This window comes from Ranitomeya imitator, chromosome 2 (assembly GCF_032444005.1).
Source record: "Ranitomeya imitator isolate aRanImi1 chromosome 2, aRanImi1.pri, whole genome shotgun sequence".
NCBI classification, from domain to species: domain Eukaryota; kingdom Metazoa; phylum Chordata; class Amphibia; order Anura; family Dendrobatidae; genus Ranitomeya; species Ranitomeya imitator.
The window spans coordinates 391,213,246-391,227,258 of NC_091283.1; the positions used below are offsets into that span (position 1 = coordinate 391,213,246).

Below are 14,013 nucleotides of genomic sequence, written 5' to 3' on the forward strand. Positions count from 1 at the left end.
AACTAGATAGACAGAGAGCAAAGGATACTGTGCGGTCAGTATTAAAAACTACAAAATCCACGCAGAGTTTACAAAAATGAACTCCACACTGACTCATGGTGTGGAGGGGCAAATCTGCTTTCCCAGAGCTTCCAGCTAGCCTAAATAAGATATAGTGACAAGCTGGACAAAAGAGACAAAATGCAAAGCAATAGAGTCCAAACAAATGGACAAACAAACTAGCAAAACTTATCTTTTGCAGACAAGGACTGGCCATATGAGAAATCCAAGGGAAGAATCAAATCCAACCAAGAACATTGACAACAGGCATAGACTAAAGCCCAGAGCAGGTTTAAATAACAAACCCAGGCAAGGCGATTAGTGAAGGCAGCTGCCACAGCTACCTAACGGAGCAGCAGTTCCACTTGAAACCACCAGAGGGAGCCCAAGGGCAGAACTCGCAAAAATACCATTAGCAACCACAGGAGGGAGCTCCAGAACGGAACTCACAACACTTTACCTTCATTCTCCGGGGTTTTGCAGCCACGAACAACGTTGCATTAGCAGAGCTCGTGGCTGCAAAATATTTTAACCCCTTCAGATGGATTTACATCATGGGACTTTACAGATCTTCGGAAGGTATGTATATTGTTGTTTGTTTTTTTTTTGTTACAGATCGAGGGTCTTCAGTGAGTGGATTGAGCGTAGAATAAAATATTACAATAACCTTTGTGATTTTTTCATTAAAATACTTTTCAATAATGTGTTTTTTTTAACCCTTTACTACTATTGGATTAATAATGGATAGGTGTCATAATTGACGCCTCTCCATTATTAATTTGGCTTAATGTCACCTTACAATAGCAAGGTGGCATTAACCCTTCATTACCCCATATCCCACCGCTACACGGGAATGGGAAGAGAGTGGCCAAGTGCCAGAATAGGCGCATCTTCCAGATGTGCCTTTTCTGGGGTGGCTGGGGGCAGATGTTTTTAGCCGGGGGGGGGGGCCAATAACCATGGACCCTCTCCAGGCTATTAATATCTGCCCTCAAGAATAACCATAAAGAATCGGAGTAAATGTCCATAGATATTCATCAAATTTTTATTAAATTATCAACAAATACAGCTACAAAATATTAATATTAACAGATCAATACATAAAACTAAGACAGCAAAATGAGGGATGATGGTAGCAAAAAGATGGAAAAACACAGCGTGGATATACCTAATGCCAAAATACTTTCCTAAAGTGCATAGTGCAACTACTAACTGGGCCAGGATCAAGGCACTGTATGGTTACCAACGTGAGACATAACAATAGCTTAATCAGGTACGCAGAGCCATGCGCATTGGCTCAAAGACCCTCTAATAAGAGTATATTCATGCATATAAATGTGCTCAAATAACCTTACCCAGATACTGGCAATTAAGACGCTCCACGCTGTGGCCCCAACGCGCGTTTCGCGTCAGCTTCGTCAGGGGGCGGCTGTATCTAGCGCTGTATGAAGTAATAATATATATACATATATGTGTCTACTAACATATATATATATATGTATATATATATATATATACAGTATATAGACAGTATATATGTTTGTTTGTTTTTTACACATGGATCCCTTGTATAGCCGTATGTCAGTTTTGCAAGCCTGCGAGAAAAACACGCAGTACGGATGCCATACGGATTGCATACGGAGGATGCCATGCGCAAAAAACGCTGAAACACCCTGCCTACGGAGGGGCTACGGACCACTATTTTGGGGACTTTTCAGCGTATTACGGCCGTAATATACGGACCGTATTGTCTTACGCTGAGTGTGACTCCAGCCTAAAGAAGGATGGTCTACTGAATTTCAATATGATCATAGAATGGTAGAGTTGGAAGGGACCTCCTGGGTCATCTGGTCCAACCCCTTGCTCAAAGCAGGATTCACTAAATCATCCCAGAGAGATGTCTATCCAGCCTCTGTTTGAAGACTTCCAGTGAAGGAGATCTCACAACCTGTTCATAGCCTGTTCGACTCATTGATCACCTTAACTGTCAAAAAGTTTTTTTCTAATATCTAATCTGTAACATAGTAACATAGTAACATAGTTAGTAAGGCCGAAAAAAGACATTTGTCCATCCAGTTCAGCCTATATTCCATCATAATAAATCCCCAGATCTACGTCCTTCTACAGAACCTAATAATTGTATGATACAATATTGTTCTGCTCCAGGAAGACATCCAGGCCTCTCTTGAACCCCTCGACTGAGTTCGCCATCACCACCTCCTCAGGCAAGCAATTCCAGATTCTCACTGGCCTAACAGTAAAGAATCCTCTTCTATGTTGGTGGAAAAACCTTCTCTCCTCCAGACGCAAAGAATGCCCCCTTGTGCCCGTCACCTTCCTTGGTATAAACAGATCCTCAGCGAGATATTTGTATTGTCCCCTTATATACTTATACATGGTTATTAGATCGCCCCTCAGTCGTCTTTTTTCTAGACTAAATAATCCTAATTTCGCTAATCTATCTGGGTATTGAAGTTCTCCCATCCCCTTTATTAATTTTGTTGCCCTCCTTTGTACTCTCTCTAGTTCCATTTTATCCTTACTAAGCACCGGTGCCCAAAACTGGACACAGTACTCCATGTGCGGTCTAACTAGGGATTTGTACAGAGGCAGTATAATGCTCTCATCATGTGTATCCAGACCTCTTTTAATGCACCCCATGATCCTGTTTGCCTTGGCAGCTGCTGCCTGGCACTGGCTGCTCCAGGTAAGTTTATCATTAACTAGGATCCCCAAGTCCTTCTCCCTGTCAGATTTACCCAGTGGTTTCCCGTTCAGTGTGTAATGGTGATATTGATTCCTTCTTCCCATGTGTATAACCTTACATTTATCATTGTTAAACCTCCCATGTCTCCTCCCATTCAGTTTCATCCCATTGCTTCTAGTCTTTCCTTGTGCAAATGAGAATAAAGATGATCCTTCTACAATGTGACAGCCTTGAGATATTTGTAGACAGCTATTAAGTCTCCTCTCAGTCTTCTTTTTTGCAAGCTAAACATTCCAAAATCCTGTAACTGTTCCTCATAGGACATGGTTTGCAGACCGGTCACCATTCTGGTCACTCTTCTGTGAACTTGCTCCAGTTTGTTGATGTCTTTTTTTAAAATGTGGTGCCCCAAACTGGACACAGTATTCCAAATGAGGTCTGACCAAAGAGGAGTAGAGGGCAATAATGACTTTGCGTGATCTAGACTGTATGCTTCTGTTAATACATCCCAGAATTGCATTTGCCTTTTTTGCTGCTGCATCACACTTTTGACTCATGTTCAGTTTATGATCTATTAGTATACCCAAGTCTTTTTTCACATGTGCTGTTGCTTAGCCCTATTCCTCATATTCTGTATATACTTTTTTCATTTTTATTGCCCAGATGTAGTACTTTACATTTTTCCTTGTTAAAAACCTTTGTTAGTTGCTGCCCACTGCTCCAGTTTATTTATATCTTTTTGAATCCGCTCTCGCTTCTCTAGTATTAGCTAATTAGCTATCCTTCCTAGCTTTGTGTCATCAGTGAATATAATCAGTGTACCCTCAATTCCTTCATTTAAATAATTGATAAAGATGTTGAACAATACAGGGCCCAGGACAGAACCCTGTGGTACCCCACTTGAGACATTCTTCCAACTGGATGTGCAGCCATTTATGACCACTCTTTGGGTCCGATCACTAAGCCAGTTATGAATCCACCAAACAGTTGCCTTGTCCATTCCATACTTAGTGATTTTTTTCAATAAGGATGGTGTGAGATACTTTGTCAAATGCTTTGCTGAAGTCAAGATATACTATATCTACAGCATTTCCCTGATCCACCCAGACAATGATTCTGTCATAGAAGGAAATTAAGTTAGTCTGACATGACATTAGTTACAGGAAAGATACCGTGTTAGTCAGTAGATAGAAAAATATTTAGAATTGAGAGTCCTCAGTGGTTCATACCTTTTAATGGCTAACTGAAAAGATGGTAACAAATTGCAAGCTTTCGAGACAACACAGGTCTCTTCATCAGGCAAAGACTAAAAGAAATTCTGAAGAATCACATTTATGCACAACATAGCACAGAAAAAAAAACATGGATAAGACAGGTGACATGAAGAAGAATTATCATGAGTGATAAACAATTATGTCTTTAACCCCTTAGCGACCGCCGATGCGCCTTTTAACGGCGGCCGCTAAGGGTACTTAAACCACAGCGCCGTTAATTAACGGCGCTGTGGAAAAAGTAAATAGCGCCCCCCAGAGTCGGATTTTCTCTGGGGTCTCGGCTGCCGGGGGTAGCCGAGACCCCAGAGAACATGATTCGGGGGGGTTTTTACCGACCCCGCATTTGCGATCGACGGTAATTAGCCGTTTACCGGCGATCGCAAAAAAAACCCGCGATTTCTTTTTAATTTCTCTGTCCTCCGATGTGATCGCACATCAGAGGACAGAGAAATGGGGTCCCAGGTAGCCCCCCAATACTTACCTATCTTCCCCGGTGCTCCTCGTGGCTCCCAATGGGCGCCGCCATCTTCAAAATGGCGGGCGCATGCGCAGTGCGCCCGCCGGCCGGCACCGGGAGAATCTTTGGGGTCTCAGCTACCGGGGGTAACCGAGACCCCAAAGAACATGATCGGGGTCGGTTTTACCGACCCCTGTTTTGTGATCGCCGGTAATTAACTGTTTACCGGCGACCGCAAAAAAAAAAAAAAAAGCAAAGTGTAATTCTCTGTCCTCTGATTTGATCGCACATCAGAGGACAGAGAAATAGGGGGTTTCGGGGACCCTATCATACCGACGTCCCTGGGTCCTCCTGCTGCTCCTCCTGGCTGCCGGGGAAAAGAAAATGGCGGGCGCATGCGCAGTGCGCCCGCCATCTATCGCCATCTGCCAGCCGGCAGGAAAAGAGCAGTTGGGGCTAAAATTAGGGTTAGGGCTAGGGTTAGGGCTAGGGTAAGGGCTAGGGTTAGGGTTAAATTTAGGGTTAGGGTTGGGGCTAAATTTAGGGTTGGAGCTAAATTTAGGGTTAGGGTTGGGGCTAAATTTAGGGTTAGGGTTGGGGCTAAATTTAAGGTTAGGCTTCTTTCACACTTATGTCGGTACGGGGCCGTCGCAATGTGTCAGCCCGACATACTGACGCACGTTGTGAAAATTGTGCACAACGTGGGCAGCGGATGTAGTTTTTCAACGCATCCGCTGCCCAATCTATGTCCTGGGGAGGAGGGGGCGGAGTTACGGCCACGCATGCGTGGTCAGAAATGGCGGACGCGACGTACAAAAAAACGTTACATTGAACGTTTTTTGTGCCGATGGTCCGTCAAAACACAACTGATCCAGTGCACGATGGATGCGACGTGAGACCATCCATCATGATCCGTCGGCAATACAAGTCTATGGGCAAAAAACGCATCCTGCGGGCACATTTGCAGGATCCGTTTTTCGTCCAATACGATGGATTGCGATGGATGCCAAACGACGCAAGTGTGAAAGTAGCCTTAGGGTTAGGGTTGGGGCTAAAGTTAGGGCTAGGGTTGGGGCTAAAGTTAGGGTTAGAGTTGGGATTAGGGTTAGGGTTTGGATTAGGGTTGGTATTAGGGTTAGGGTTGGCATTAGGCTTATGCTTGGGATTAGGGTTAGGTTTGGGATTAGGGTTAAGGTTAGGGTTGTGATTAGGGGTGTATTGGGGTAAGGGTTGTGATTATCGTTAGGGTTAGTGATTAGGATTATGGATCGGGTTGGGATTAGGGTTAAGGGTGTGTTGGGGTTAGGGTTGGAGCTAGAATTGGGGGGTTTCCACTGTTTAGGTACTTAGGGGTCTCCAAACACGACAGCCATTTTTGCGCTCAAAAAGTCAAATGGTGCTCCCTCCCTTCTGAGCTCTGCCGTGCGTGTGTGTTTAGGTACATCAGGGGCTCTGCAAACGCAACATAACGCCCACAGACCATCCTATCTAAGTCTGCATTCCAAAACGGCGCTCCTTCCCTTCCGAGCTCTGCCGTGTGCCCAAACAGTGGTTTACCCCCACATATGGCACATCAGTGTACTCGGGATAAATTGGACAACAACTATTGCGGTCCAATTTCTCCTTTTTCCCTTGTGAAAATGAAAACTTGGGGGCTACAATATCTTTTTTGTGGAAAAAAAAATATTTTTTATTTTCACGACTCTGCATTCTAAACTTCTGTGAAGCACTTGGGCATTCAAAGTTCTCACCACACATCTAGATAAGTTCCTTGGGGGGTCTAGTTTCCAAAATGGGGTCACGTGGAGGGTTTCTACTGTTTAGGCACATCAGGGGCTCTCCAAACGCGACATAGCGTCCGATCTCAATTCCAGATAATTCTACATTGAAAAAGTAAAACGGCACTCCTTCTCTTCCAAGCTCTTCGGTGCGCCCAAACAGTGGTTTACCCCCACATATTGGGTATCGACGTACTCAGGAGAAATTGCACTACAACTTTTGTGGTCTAATTTCTCCTGTTACCCTTGTGAAAATAAAAATTTGGGGACAAAAAGATCATTTTTGTAGAAAAAATGTGATTTTTTTATTTTTACGGCTCAACGTTATAAACTTCTGTGAAGCACATGGGGGTTCAAAGTGCTCACCACACATCTAGATAAGTTCCTTAAGGGGTCTAGTTTCCAAAATGGTGTCACTTGTGGTGGATTTCCACTGTTTAGGCACATCAGGGGCTCTCCAAACGCGACATGGCGTCCAATCTCAATTTCTGCCAATTCTACATTGAAAAAGTAAAACGGCGCTCCTTCACTTCCAAGCTCTGCGGTGCGCCCAAACAGTAGTTTACCCCCACATATGTGGTATTGGCGTATTCAGGAGAAATTGCATAACAAAATGTATGGTTACATTTCTGTTTTTACACTTGTGAAAATAAAAAAAGTGGTTCTGAATTAAAATGTTTGCAAAAAAAAGTTAAATGTTAATTTTTTCCTTCCACATTGTTTCAGTTCCTGTGAAGCACATAAAGGGTTAATAAACTTTTTGAATGTGGTTTTGAGCACCTTGAGGGGTGTAGTTTTTAGAATGGTGTCACACTTCGTTGTTTTCTATCATATAGACCCCTCAAAATGACTTCAAATGTGATGTGGTCCCTAAAAAAAAAAGGTGTTGTAAAAATGAGAAATTGCTGGTGAACTTTTAACCCTTATAACTCCCTAACAAAAAAAAATTTTGTTTCCAAAATTGTGCTGATGTAAAGTAGACATGTGGGAAATGTTATTTATTAACTATTTTTCGTGACATATCTCTCTGATTTAAGGGCATAAAAATACAAAATTTGAAAATTGCAAAATTTTAAAAATTTTCGCCATATTTCCGTTTTTTTCATAAATAATCGCAAGTAATATTGAAGAAATGTTACCACTAACATGAATTACAATATGTCACAAAAAAACAATCTCAGAATCAGCGGGATCCGTTGAAGCGTTCCAGGGTTATAACCTCATAAAGTGACAGTGGTCAGAATTGCAAAAATTGGCTCGGTCATTAAGTACCAAATTGGCTCTGTCACTAAGGGGTTAAATATTGGACCAGTTCTTATATAAGGAATGTTTTATTGTCCTCTGATTGGGGTCTGGTTCTGTGGTGATGACCCCACATGGTCTGAGGGGCAAGTTCCTTAGTTGATGTAAAAAGACATAAATCCAGAATATCCTTCATCACCAGCCGATGCTCCTATATATTTTGTCAAAGAAAAAAGACTGTTCAATAAGGCCCCGCATTGATAACAGAGAATTGAATACATTTACCGTAAAGAATTGTTACCTTCTGCCTTTAATCCCTAAGTTGCTGGACTGAGTTTATCATGCAGAGCTGATGGCAGGAACCATGGTCATGTTCCTCAAAAGGTAGAGGCAACATTGCTGGTATGTGTTGGGTGTGATCCAAGAAGAAAGGGAACAGGATGAATCTTTCTTGAGAAATTAACAGGCCTGGGAGAGGTGGCTCGAGATGGGGCTACCACCCCCGAGAGATCATACTTTCCTTGGAGTTCCCCACTTTCTATGTGGGAGCAGGCAATGGTGCAGGTGACCCAGGTGGTTGTTACCCATTGCTACATGTTGGGGGCTCCAGCACTAGCTGAAGGCGAGTCACTTACATCACAGGCATCTGTGAATCCAGCTCCAGGAAATAGGTAGAGGCAGTCCTCCCAAGGAAGGAGATGGAGCGGTTACCTGAAGAGGATTACTATATTATCCTCATAATTTTTTTTTTATGGCTTTGTGCAAAACGTTTATGAGTGTAGGAATATATCAACTACACTCTCAAAATATTTACGTTCAATTTTTTTTCTGGATTTAATTAGTCATCCATACAATTTAACGCGTTTATTGTTACCTTACGGTGGTATCTAAAATAAAAAAAATTCACATTTTTTTCTGGAGTCAATTAGTCATCCATACAGTTTAACGTGCTATGTGTAAAATTACAGTTGGTTAAAATATTTAAAAACCGTTTGGCCTAGTTCAGTTCACAAAATATTTTTGTTCCAAAAATTTACGTGGTTTTTGTAAAATTTTGTTGGTTTGAAATAAAAACAAAAATTGGCCTGCTACAAATTTAGTTGTTCAAAAATTGACTATTGTCATATATGCTGTATAACCTGCTTTGTGTGAAATTTTGCTGGTTTGAAATAGAAAAGTTGTCCTACTACAGATGTACAAATTTGGCTGTGAAGCTTGGCAAGCTCACATGTATTATGCTTGTCACAAGTGCTCAACATGACAGTTCAGCAGTTTCTAAAAATCTACCCAGATGTGCCAAAACTTCTGTTCAAGGTACGCCGTTTCAGCACCCATTTCCGCAAGTCAGCTATAGCTGCCACCGCTCTGGCTTTCCTGCAGCAAGTGCATGCAAATTCCAGCTCGCAAACTGGTGTGTGATATGACCACACATTAAAACTCCACCCTGCACATGCTGGCAAGGCTGTTTGAGCAGTTGTGGAATACCAGCTCTAACACACCCATCAGTATTCTGGTCAGCCTCCCCACATAACAGTTGAAGAGTGGGCATGGATGTCTGACATTTGTGTGGTTCTCCAAGACTTTGAGGACTCCACAATGATGGTGAGCAGTGATGATGCCATCATCAGCATAAGGCTAAGTGCACACGTTCAGGAATATATGCAGAATTTTCCTGAACAAAACCTGAGGTTGCTGGCAGGAATTCCGCATGCGATTTTTACGCGGTTGTTATGCTGTTTTTATGCGTTTTTCGTGCGTTTTTTTTCCCATGCGTTTTTTAAGTGTTTTTAATGACAAAGTTGGTAAAAAAAAGGCTCCCATGAGGTCATTTCCTGATGCAACCCCTCTTCCCCATTTTCCTTTCTTGTTGGATTGAAGATGCCGCACGTACAGCAACAGTGGAGTCTTAGCACAGAACACTACTGCACCACCACAGCGAGCAGGTAACAATGTCATTAGATGTGCACATTTTGCAGATTTGGCTGCGGATGCGCAGCTTTTTGTACGCTGGTGGATTCGCAGTTTTCCATGTGTTGTACAGTACAATGTAAACCATGTACTAAAGACTATATTCTCCCATAGGAGCACTCTTGGAGAAGGACACCAAAGCGAATGTGGGTGCATCCCATTATTCTGGAGCGAGCCGACAAGAGCCACTTCCATCTACTTTACCAGGATTTAAGGAGGTAAGATATGGGAAAAAATGTATAGTCATCGTTTTTCTTTTTTTTTTTTAAATGCAGTTATCCAAAGATGTAACATTGGAATTTGTGTGGTAAACCTAATTTAAATTTTTTTTTTTGTACAGTTATCCAGAGAAATTCATGCAGTTTTGCAGGCTAAGCGTCGAAGATTTTGACCGCTTTCTTGTTCTGGATCTCAATTATGCTCACACGGTCATGCGAAGAGCCATCTAGCCATCTCTGTAGAGGAAAGGCTGCTCATCACCTTGCGGTAAGGATTTTTTTTTTAATTTGGATAACTCATAATGCCAGACACATTCCCCCATAATACTGCCAAACAGTGCCCCCATAATGCTGCCAGACAGTGCTCCCATAATGCTGCCAGACAGTGCCTAATAATGCTGCCAGTGTCCCCCATAATGCTGCCAGTGCCCCCCATAATGCTGCAAGACAGTGCCCTCATAATGCTGCCACAGTGCCCCATAATGCTGCCAGACAGTGCCCCCGTAATGCTGCCAGTGCTCCCATCATGCTGCCAGTGTCCCCCATAATGCTGCCAGACAGTGCCCCCGTAATGCTGCCAGTATCACCATCATGCTGCCAGTGCCCCATAATGCTGCCAGACAGTGCCCCCATAATGCTGCCACAGTGCCCTATAATGCTGCCAGTGCCCCCATAATGCTGCCAGACAGTGCCCCCATAATGCTGCCAGACAGTGCCCCCATAATGCTGCCAGACAGTGCCCCCATCATGCTGTGTGTCCCCCATAATGCTGCCAGACAGTGCCCCCGTAATGCTGCCAGTATCCCCATCATGCTGCCACAGTGCCCATAATGCTGCCAGACAGTGCCCCCATAATGCTGCCACAGTGCCCCATAATGCTGCCAGTTCCCCCATAATGCTGCCAGACAGTGCCCCCATAATGCTGCCAGACAGTGCCCCGCATAGTGCTGCCAGACAGTGCCCCGCATAATGCTGCCAGTGCCCCCGTAATGCTGCCAGACAGTGCCCCCGTAATGCTGCCAGACAGTGCCCCCATCATGCTGCCACAGTGCCCCATAATGCTGCCAGACAGTGCCTCCCATAATGCTGCCAGACAGTGCCCCCGTAATGCTGCCAGACAGTACCCCCATCATGCTTCCACAGTGCCCCATAATTCTGTCAGACAGTACCCCAGTAATGCGGCCAGACAGTGCCCCAATAATGCTGCCAGACGGTGCCCCCGTAATGCTGCCAGACAGTATCCCCATCATGCTGCCAGTGCCCCATAATGCTGCCAGGCAGTGCCCCCATAATGCTGCCACAGTGCCCCATAATGCTGCCAGACAGTGCCCTCCATAATGCTGCCATTCTTACCTTGGCTTACATATCATTTAATTAATTTGCTTGTCTAATTTTTTTTTTGTTTCTTTACAGATTTTTGGCCACACATCACTGCACCTCCAATTTAGGGTTGGTAAATCCACCATCTCTGATGCACATTACAAATTTGTTGCCATCGACGTTGGTGCTTATGGCAGTACTGGGGACTCTCGGGTGCTGCAATCATCACAGATTGGACTTCAAATTCTTTAAGCAGGCAGAACGCTCCCAGCCCCAAGACCTTTGCCAGATTCCACACATCCAGTACCCTTTGTGATGGTATCGGATGAGGCATTTCCCTTAACGACAACCCTGCTGCGCCCATACCCACGAAGGGGACTGGATGATCGGCAAAGGATTTTTAATTATAGGCTGAGCCGTGCACGAAGATATGTGGAATGTACCTTTGGGATCATGTGTAGGTGGAGGATCTTTCACACAGCCATTCAGTTAGATCTGGAGACCGTTGACACTGTAATAAAGGCAGGCTGTGTACTCCACAACTACGCTTGTGAACACAGCACAGAGGTAGTTGAGGAGTCACAGGTGTCGGAATTAATTGCAGTTGACAAGTTGGGTCAAGGAAGGCTATCCAACTCGGGTGTGCGTGTGCGAGAACTCTTCACTGACTATTTCATGAGTCCTGAAGGTGCCGTGCACTGGCAATACTCCTGTGCCGGTGTTGAGCAGCCTGAACAGCAGAGAAGATCTGATGCCTAACCCCAAGCAATCAAGTCCCCAGCATGTACAGCAGAGAAGATGACAGCAGAGACAATGTGATGCCCAACCCCAAGCAATCTTGGCCCGCTGTTCTTTAACAGTTGAAAAAAAAATAATGAATAAAAAATAACTTTGATTTAAATGTAAAATCTTGTCTCCAAGAATTATTTGACTCTTTGTAACTGACACTTTTCTGATCCTATTACCCACAGTTGACATAATGTAAATAAGCATATCCTTTTTGTTGTAATCAAAAATGACCACACAGATTTCCTAAACAATTTATTTTTTATCAAAATTAAATATGTACGAAACATATACAGTATATCCAAATGTCTTAACCAGACTTAGATATTAAAACATAAGGACAAACATTGTCCAGAAAAGTCCATCAACACTGGACGCTTTAAAAACAACCTGTCACCAGGAAGGGGTGGGGGTAACCATTAGGACAAACATTATTCAACTTGTCCATAAACAATGGACGTTATAACAACCTGTCACCAGGAAGGGGGGGGGGGAGACCATAAGGACAAACATTATCCAACTTGTCCATAAACGATGGATGTTATAACAACCTGTCAACAGGACGGGGGGTTGGGACGGCCGGTCTGGTTACAGAAAGCCTCAAAAGTGCTGGTACTCCGGCTCGTACCCATACCCCAGAAACAGCTCTTGTGAGGACATAGTTTTATTTGGAGACATAACATTATGCCCACTACTTGTACGAATTGCTGGTGGGTGGCCAGAAGTGTAGGCTTCTGCAGGGTCGGGCCTGTATGCTGCTGCCTGTCCAAAACACTGCAAAGCTGCTGCTGGTGGTGGTGGAGGCACACTTTGGAGATTAAAAGTATTCATAATCTGCACTATTATGGCTTGTGACGTGGGTATAGAGGATGGGACATCCGCAGCCATTAGTAAAGCATTGACTGCAGTCATAGAGAGGTTCTGCCTATCCCGTGACATGGACCTTAGGCGGCTGGCTAACACTGAACCAAATTTGTCAAGCTCATCTTGTGCCAAAGAATTGTTGAGGAGATTGAAAGTTCGACTAGTGAGATTTTCAATGACACTAGTCGAAGTTTAATTTTTTTTGGCCTTCTTGGGTGCCGCCCTTATCAATGGCACGAGACGGGCAGAACCAGCCCCCATCCCAGTGGGCCTTGACACGCCACCAGCAGAGCTTGACGCAGCGCCAGAGGCAGGAGCAGCATCAGTAGACACAAACGCCGCATCCACCGCAGAGGATGAACTGGCCACCATACAGGAGGGTGCCGTAACAGCAGCAGACATAGCGGATGAAGGACTAGCCAAGGGAGGATTTGGTGAGGAGCACATCGGAAAGTCCTCCACCTCCTCTCCAACACCATGCTCCGGGCTGTTGCCTTCATGGGCCGGTGGTGTTTGGGCCCTTACATTGCCTTCAGTTTTGTAGAAGGAATATGAAATACATGCTTAATAAAAGAGTATTTTGAAACATTGGAGAATTGGAAAAAAAAAATAGAATTATTCTTACCGTTAATTCGGTTTCTAGTCCCCTTCCACGACGGCATATGGAGGTTGTCTCTTTGCCCTAATGGGGAACAGGAAACACAGAGAGGTTTAAAAGGACCTCCCACCTGCCAGTGACTTACAACTAAGACCATAGCACCGGTTTACCTGCTGAATCTTAGAACTAGTCCAGGAATATGTATCGGGTGGGAAATTAGCGCCGTCGTGGAAGGTTCCTAGAAACCGAATTAACGGTAAGAATAATTCTATTTTCTCTTTTCACCTTCCACGACGGCATATGGAGGAATACCAACTAATTTGGCACTAGGGAGGGATCTATAATCTATAATCCTAGAAAACAGATCATAGTTCCCCCATGGGATCTCAATGTGGTGCTCCAAGGTCTTACAGGTCCACCTTTTGAACCTTTGTCCTCCTGTTCTCAAAATCTTGCCTATAAAACTGTGTTTTTGGTAGCCATAACTTCGACTACAAGAGTGGGTGAACTGCAGGCCTTATCTATAAGAGAGCCGTATCTTCTAGTGAGAGATGATTCAATAGTACTTCGTCTGGATCCTTCTTTTCTTCTGAAGGTAGTCTCTGAATTTCATCGTTCCCAAGAGATCGTTCTACCGACCTTTTGCCATAATCCTGCAAACTCGGAAGAAAGAAGATTCAGCACTCTAGATGTCCGACGTATTCTGTTACAATACTTAGATCAGACCCGTGCTCTCAGAATCGATCATAACCTCTTTGTCCA

At 44.0% G+C, this 14,013-nt stretch overlaps 1 long non-coding RNA gene across 1 annotated transcript; it reads left to right on the top strand.

Moving 5' to 3' along the window:
• Positions 1-9,365: 9,365 nt before the first annotated feature.
• Positions 9,366-9,906, top strand: LOC138667057 (uncharacterized). Its single transcript, XR_011318594.1, has 3 exons — positions 9,366-9,440; positions 9,580-9,683; positions 9,806-9,906. It is a non-coding gene; the product is annotated as an uncharacterized lncRNA (long non-coding RNA).
• The last annotated feature ends 4,107 nt before the right edge of the window (positions 9,907-14,013 follow it).